Source organism: Panthera onca, chromosome X, assembly GCF_046562875.1.
Source record: "Panthera onca isolate mPanOnc1 chromosome X, mPanOnc1 haplotype 2, whole genome shotgun sequence".
Taxonomy (NCBI): domain Eukaryota; kingdom Metazoa; phylum Chordata; class Mammalia; order Carnivora; family Felidae; genus Panthera; species Panthera onca.
Genome location: NC_138357.1, coordinates 83,625,697 through 83,631,696, shown reverse-complemented (window position 1 = coordinate 83,631,696; position 6,000 = coordinate 83,625,697). Strand labels below are relative to the sequence as shown.

Below are 6,000 nucleotides of genomic sequence, written 5' to 3'. Positions count from 1 at the left end.
TGTAGGGGGATGCTGGTTGGAATTAAGAGTATAAAAGGAGTGCAATTGCCAAAAGAACTAAAGGATGCTGCAGATTGAAATGATAACGAGGATTGTGGAGGTAAGTGGGATTTTAGAATTAGGAGTTGGAAAACTAGACTTTATGAGGCCTAGGAATTAACAGTAGAAATGTAGGGGTTAGAATTAGGCATAGAGCTCATGGATTATTAGAATTAATGCAGTTGCTGTGAGAGATTGGAATTAGAGTCAAAGGCCTTACTAAATTAAAAGGTTTTTTGAAGACTATAAGCACTATTGATGAGGATATTGCAATATCCAAATAAATTGGAATTCTCACATATTTCTGGTGGGACTGTATATTGTTAAAACTGTTCTGAAAAGCCTGTCATGTGCTTTTGGGAGGAGTGACCTTTTGACCCTATCTATTCCACTTCTACAAATTTCTCCTCAAGAAAAATCTTAGAAATATGCACATATTTAGTTATATCAAAGTCCATGTCTGTATTTCTTTTAATTAAAAAAACCTAAAAATAGAATCCTGGTTAAATAATTAACATTACAATGGAATAACATTCACCCATTAAATATTTAATGGATCAATCTCTCTGAAAAGGGGCCTCCATAAAGCAGAGATCATACACGAAATTTTATGTATAAATATTTATTTGGCAGGCAGTGGATCCATTCATCAGATTCTCAATTCGAGGCATGAACCACTGTTCTGGAGGGCTAGAATTACAACTGGAAGGTATAATTATAGTTTTTATTTCCTCTATGTCTCAAGAGTACTTTGGATAGTGCCTTTTGTCTTTATGCTTTAAAATACTAAGTTAATACATGCTTAAAAAAAACTCAAACCTTATCGAAGTATTTAAAGTTGCGATTCAAAATTCCCCTCTCTTTTCACCTTCTAATCTCATTCTGCAACCAGATGAAGCGCGATTAATAGGGGTATCTCCTACCAGATCCTTTTTATTCCTATGCATTCACAGGTGCAGATCCTCTATAAATTCTGCCAATCGCACTACCACCCCAAATAATACCAAGGAGAACAATAAAGAGGATGTTCATTGAGAGCTTACTACGTGCCTTAAGTACGTGTTCTAAGGTTTTGCCGCGGGGGGGGGGGGGGGGGGGGGAGGGAGGGATTCACTGTGGTCAGCGTCCCCGTCGTCTGCAGCCCTCCACACCGTGTCCCTGCTTGCCCTCTTGCCCCCATTCTTCACAAGGCGGCCGGAGAGATTAATTTTTAAACGTAAATCAAATCAAATCAAATCAAATCAAATCACGTCACCCTTCAGCGGCTCCCATCGTGCCTTGAATCAGATCCCAATTCCTTAGCGACCCTACTATCCTCTACTGTTGGATATGCTGGACAGGGAATAAATAGCTCAGGCGCAGTCCGCTATAGGGGACTCTACTCCACCGCGGAGGGAGTGCCCTCTAGAGGGGCAGGGGCGGGGCTTCTCAAGCGGGGGGGTGGAGCCTCAGATCGGGTGTGAGGAGAGCCAGAGGGGTAGGTTTTCCGCGGAGGGCGAGCGAAGGGAGCAGGGCCGAAGCAGGGCCGCGGACCGGGCACGCTCTCGCGGGCCCCGCGGAGCTACTGCCACTGAGGTAAGTGTCTTTTCCCCGGGTTGGGGGGGCGGACTTTGCTCGCGAGGCCGTCCTCGGCTCCTCGCGGTGGGTTGTTCCCACGGGACCCTGCGCAGAGTCGCGGAGGTGGCGGCCTTGGGGAGCCAGCAGGGGAGGCTGGTGAAGGGGCCCGGCGGCCTGCCCCAGCTCTCCCTCAACCCCGCCTCCTCTCCCCTCCCCCAGGCCTTGGCAGGCGCCAGCCCAAAGCTAGCCGCATCTTCTGGGGCAGCGGGGCAGCGGCAGGCAGCGCAGCGGGAGAGCGGCTGACAGTGGGGATGCGAGGTACCGGCATTAGCTGTGGCCAAGTGGCCCTAGAGAGAGAGTAGAGGCCAGGCCTTCAGCGTTTATCTCACGGGTTCTCGGAAGGCGGCCTTAGAGGAGGGGGAAGGTGAGGGGCCGATAGGCAGGCTTCGCGGGTAACTACTAGGCGTTGTATATGTATGTTTTGGTATCCAAATGGTACTACACACACGCAAAAACATTCGTTTCGGCTAATTGCTTTTTAAAAACTTAATATATCTTGTAGATCTTCATATATCAGGGACTCTAAATTTTAATCTCATTTATAAACAGCTGCATTGTATGATTGTACTACAGTTTATTTAACCATTTCCCGATTGGTGTACATTAGCTGGTTTCCCTTTGGAGGGGGGAAGGGGGCTATTACAAGCAATGCTATAATGAATGGGTTTGTATATATACGTTTCATGCACATGTATGAGTATTTCCGTAGGAGAAATTCTTAGAAGAGTAATCGCTACTCAGTGTATATGCATTTTGAATTTTGATAGATTTGTCCAAATTGCCTTACCAAAAGGCTATACTGATTTACACTCTTCCAATGTTGTGCAATATTGCCCATTTTTCCACAGTTGTGCCAACATGAATTATTATCAATCTTTGTAATTTGGGCCAATTTGAAGCGCAAAAAATGGTATGTCATTGTTTTCATTTGCATTTCCCTGATTACCAGTAAAATTGAACATATTTTTTATTCGCCCGATTACAAAAGTAAGTAGGCAGATATAAAATATCTATAAGCAATAAGCATTTCGAAAATTTAATATTAAAAACCCCATTCGCAGTAGCAAGAGAAACGAAAAAAATACCTAGAAGTAAACTACAAAACTTTATTGAGGTATATAATAAAAGAACGTTTGCATACATGGAGAAGGGATACCATGCTTCTCGGTAGGAAGGCTCAATTTTGTAGTGATGCCAATTTTTCCTATGTTGAGTTATACAATTGATGGAATTTCAATAAATATGCCAAGTTTTTGGAACTTAATATGATTCTAAAGTTCATCCAGAAAAAAAGATGGCTAAGAAAAACCGAGAAAATATTTTAAAAGATAAGTAAAGATGGGGGTATTTGTACTCTAAATGTACTCTAAAGGAACAGTATTTAAATTAGAATGGACAGAACAATGCATTAGAATAGAAAAGCCCACAAATCGAGCCAGATTGGATCCAAGATTTATTGGAGAAACATTGTTGGCTAGACGTGGAAAAACTGCCATATTAAAAACTGCAAGCACGCACCCCCCATCCGCCGCTTGAATTTTCCTTTGAGGGCAGACTCCTTTGTTTGGAGAAAACCACTTTATTGGATCTTTTGGTTATGCCAAGGTAAAGCGTCAGGAGTTAAAAATTAGTGGCTTTAGAGCTAGAACTAACGATATGAGCCTTTCGTTACATTAAGATGGATTCAGGTTAGCCTGCAGTGCGGCGATGGAAGGAGTGTGGTTATTAGGTCTTAAAATTTTTTCCCCGATCTAATGGGCAAAAAATGTTATGTCATTGTTTTCATTTGCATTTGTGAGCTTATTGTGAGACTGAACGTCTTTCATGTGTTAGTCCAGGATAATATGTGACTACTGGAGGCAGGTAACAATGGGAGACCCGTTGCTCCTCTTCCAGAACGCAGTTTGGTTAATTGGTACAGCTCTGTCCGGGAACGTGAGAATAAACAGGTTGACTTTATAAATTTTCCTCAAGCACTAGGCTCTAGACACCTTAGATCGGGGGCGGAGGCAGTTTTCAGGACATGGCCGAGATTTGGCGCTGAGCTGTGTCATCGCGAGGTTTGGCAGCCAGCTCCGCAGTGGGTCGGAAACCTCGTGGTAGGCGAGATCCCTGCAGGACGGGAGGTTCCTCCCTTCCCCCCGAAAAACTCCCAGTCATTTTCATGAAGCTCCGCCTCTTTCCTTTTTAGGAGCGTGCATTAGGTCTCGCGAGATCTCGTGTTTCCTAAAGGCGAGGCGCGGGCGGCATCCTGCGGTGAATTCGAAGGTCTCGCAGAAACTAAAACGTAATATCGCGATAGTTCTCTCGGCGCATGCGGGAGCCGGCGGCAGCGGCAGATTGGCTCCGCCCCTCGGTGCTTAGTGAGGTTGTGCGTCATTTGCTTTTCGCTTCGCGTAGGGTGAGAGCGGAGCCGTAAAGGCTTCGGCTTTGGTGGGAGGAGGGGTCTGGGAAGGGCTGGGCTCAGGCTTTTCCCGTCCGGTAGGAGGTTCTCGCGGGATTGCGCGGAGGCGGCCGCGGTTAGTGTACGGACTGCAGCAGCCGCGGAGGCGGCGGTAGCGTCTTCGGCTCGTGCTGTTCTTATCCGGTGAGTTCTCGCGCGAGCGGGGTTACGTCCTCGTGGGATCCGTTGGCGGTGGCGGAGGTAGCTTGGGGGGGGGGTAGTGACTAGGGTCGGTCCGCTTGCTGTTAAGATGGCGGCGGGAGATGATGTCTGTCCGGCCAGGACCCGAGACTGAAGTGTTGGCTGTCCGCGTTTATGACGCTTCTCAGGCACCCGACGTTAAGGAGGTGAAGGTTGGGGAAACAGTGAGGTGCCGGTAAGCCAAACCTGAGGCGAAAACCACGCCGTCTCTGTTCGGTTGAGGCGACACCATTTCCCGGGCCTCAGTCGCGTGTGGGCCCGCCTTTGCCCCACCAATCGGTTGTCGCCACTGCAGTGGGCGGGTTGGGAAGGGTGGGGGGCGGGAGACCTGGAGTTAGTTAGGGACTGGGGTTGGGGGTTAGATTGAGCGGTGGGGGGAAGGGGACCAACCTACGACGGCTGGTTCCCTTTCCACTACCTTTTTTCGGGCCTGCCTCTGTTCTCCGCCCCTTCAGCGGCCCAGATGAATCCCCTGGTTTTTCTTGAGTTGAGGTGGGTTCTACTTCCCCAACTGCCTTGGTGTTTGAACTAAGATTTAGGGGTCTAGTTTTGGTGTCTCTGACGTACTCCTCCTTTTCCCCTAATTCTGTCCTCATCCACATGGATATTTGAGGATTGTATTTAAGAGGAGCTTTTCCCTGTCACCCCCACCCCAGCCCTATTAAGGAAAAGCTTAGCCAAGTTTTCTAACCTGTCCTGTCTCCCTCTTCCATTGGTCCTCTTGACGCAAGCGTTGAGAGAGCCTTTCCCCTTTCTTGCATTTACTCCATCTTTGTGTATGGAACTGTACAGTAGCCTTCCGTTTCCTCAGGTCTTCAGATTTGTATGACCCCGATTCGAGTACACGACACTGATTTCTGCAACTTTGCAGGCTCCTCGACCACTTTTAACTTTTAGATGGAACAATGAATGGATTGGTGGTTGGATGATTGCAGATCATCTGTTCTTGGGGCTGTTAGCCTTTCCTTCCTCATTACATTCCCCGACACCCCCGGCCCCCCGCCAGAACCCTAAAGGAAAAGCTGTGGAGGATAATCCTCCAATAAACCAACTTTTTGTCCTTCTCTATCCCCTGCAGTCCTTCTTTGCAAGCTTGGGAACTGCCCCTTTTCCCTGCCTTCCTCTGAGTTCCTGAGTCCTCTTGGTCTGTGGACCTCTATCTTTGCTTCTGACCACCTCCTAACATGCTTCTCAATTCTTTTATACCTCTCCCCGTGTTCTTTTTTCAGGACTTAACATCCCTTAGAGAGAAGATACCCTCCTGTCAGGCTCCACTACATTTTCCCCTCCTCCATGTGCTAGAAAATAAAATAGCTTTGATTATCCTCTGACCCTCAATCATTTCCCTGTTCTACTTTTTTCTCTGCCTTTCCCCCATTCCACCATTATTGTAGACAATTCCCTGTCATTTGTTTTCTTTATAGATTACATATTCACCATTGTTTTCTCTTAGGCTCCCTTAGCCTTGCATAGATTGAGGAGACACCAACATTCTCCAGTCAAGGGAGGCACTGGTATGGTGGAAATAACTGTGTGCTTTGGATTCACATGGGAGTTTGTGACCTTGGGCATATGACTTTTCAGATTCTCAGTTTTTTCATCTGTGTAATAGGGATAGCGCTTTATAGGTGCTAGAATTAGTTTGTAAAGTGTCTGGCTTATGGTAGACACACAATAAATTGTAGTTAGTTTTTATTGGT

The 6,000-nt window shown here is 46.8% G+C and overlaps 1 protein-coding gene across 12 annotated transcripts in view; it reads left to right on the top strand.

The window, feature by feature from the left end:
- The first annotated feature begins 1,492 nt into the window (after window positions 1-1,492).
- HUWE1 (HECT, UBA and WWE domain containing E3 ubiquitin protein ligase 1) overlaps window positions 1,493-6,000 on the top strand; it is a 168,964-nt gene continuing 164,456 nt past the window's right edge. For 7 of the 12 annotated variants that reach the window (XM_081793326.1, XM_081793328.1, XM_081793322.1 and 4 more), the window contains exon 1: window positions 4,005-4,243. The gene's annotated coding sequence lies outside the window, so the exon portion shown is untranslated. Of the gene's footprint in view, window positions 1,615-4,002; window positions 4,244-4,348; window positions 4,476-6,000 lie in introns of those variants that run through there. The other 5 variants (XM_081793329.1, XM_081793325.1, XM_081793318.1 and 2 more) reach the window with 4 other exon arrangements.